The sequence below is a fragment of the Mus pahari genome, chromosome X, assembly GCF_900095145.1.
Source record: "Mus pahari chromosome X, PAHARI_EIJ_v1.1, whole genome shotgun sequence".
NCBI classification, from domain to species: Eukaryota; Metazoa; Chordata; class Mammalia; order Rodentia; family Muridae; genus Mus; species Mus pahari.
The window spans coordinates 3082335-3084293 of NC_034613.1; positions in this window are offsets into that span (position 1 = coordinate 3082335).

Below are 1959 nucleotides of genomic sequence, written 5' to 3' on the forward strand. Positions count from 1 at the left end.
TATATATATATATATATATATATATATATATATATAATAGGTATATCTATGCACTGTAGGTATATCTATGGTATAGATACCTATTCGTATATATGTATATATATATATATGTGTGTGTGTGTGTGTGTGTGTGCATATGCTATATATATGCTATCTATCTATCTATCTATCTATCTATCTATCTATCTATGCACATATATGTGCTATAGGTATAGGTCCACAGCAAGTAAGAACTCCAGGTTTGCCTGGAGTGCCTCAGGACCAAGGTCTGTGCAGTTGAAAGCTCCCATGTAGCACCAAGTGCAGACTTTCCAGAGAGACAACATTTCTTCAAGGTTCAAACAGTATCAAAACAATTTCTCAGTCTACTGATTGACCCAAACATAGCCAAGGCTCTGCTGACATATTTCACTCAAAGCCAAACACAAAGGTTTTACTATACCTTTCACTATAGTGACATCATTATGATGATAATAAATAACTGGCATCAGAATTTTAAAGAATTTCTGAAAAGGCTATGAAACCCTTTTCTTTTTCTTTCTTTTTTTCTCTTTTTTTCCATTCTGATTGTTTCACCTCTCCCAGTCTACCCTCACAGAGTCACTATGCCCTTCCCCTCCCCTTCTCCTCTGAGGGGATGGGGTCCTCCAGGGTATCCCTCCACCCTGGCACATCAAGTCTCTTCAGGGCTTGGTGCATCTTCTCCCACTAAGTTCAGACAAGGCAGCCCAGCTACTAGTACATATCCCACATACAGACAACAGTTTCTAGGATAGCTCCTGCTTCCATTGTTGAGGGACCCACATGAAGATCAAGCTGTACATCTGCTACATTTGTGCCAGGGGGCCTAGGTCCAGCCTGTGTATGCTCCCATAAAACCCTTTCAATGCTAACTGGATGACAGCATCACCAATTAGACAACAGGATAGTGTTTAGATTGAAGTTCACTTCTCTTATTGTGATACTAGGAATGCATATTAGGATCTTCACTTGGTGTTCCACAGAGAAGGCAATATTGCTACAACTCAGTGCTTGCAAAAATCAGTGATTTCTATATTCCATTCATACTGTGGATATTTGTAACTAATATAACTTAAAACACATATTTAACTCTAGCTGCAAGAGAGTCAGTAAAACAAAGGGGAAAGTTTTGTTTCTGTGTGTGTGTGTGTGTGTGTGTGTGTGTGTGTGTTAAGCTTTCTATACTCTGAAGTACAAGAAGGCTTTCTAGAAAGAGATTGGCGAAAGACTGTAATAGCTGTCATGGAGGTGTAGAGAAAAGATTATATGTCTTGCTCCCCTTTGAATCTTCTATCTCTGCATAGGGTTGGTTAAAGTGTTAATATTCCCACAACTTAGAATCCCAAGGGAAGAAGACTTGGGCCTTGGTAATGTTTTGTATCAGAGCTGCTATTCCAGTTCAAAGACTCCAGAAAAACAGTTTGGTTTTCATCTTCATGATGACAAAGGGAACAATCTGCCTCTCCCTCTTTTGTTTCTGGCTGAATAGGTAGCCTGTGAATAAGCTCAGGTTAAACATTTTACTTTCAATAGACTGAACACTGAAAACAAGGACTTTGACCTCTTTTTTCCACTTTCTCTGTATTGGAGTGAAAAGCTACAGCAAAAGCATTAAGAAAGGCTTATTGCCTGCTTCTTTTGGGGTGTGAATGCAAAGAAACAAATGAATATACCATCTCATCTTCTACACTCATAAGTCAATCTCTGTGACCCAAATAGCTAAATACTTTACAGGAGACCCATTGGGCTGATCATGTGTAAACTCATCCCCCCTCTTCAGCTCTAATGCTCCTCTGTAGTGCCTGGTATGGAGCACAGGGACAAAATGGACAGTCATTTTTGCTAAATGAGGAGCCTCTGAGTGTAGGTGGATGTATTTGTGAAGAACCATTTTTAGAAATTGGCCACATGGAACTTTTTTTTTCCTTTTAATTATTT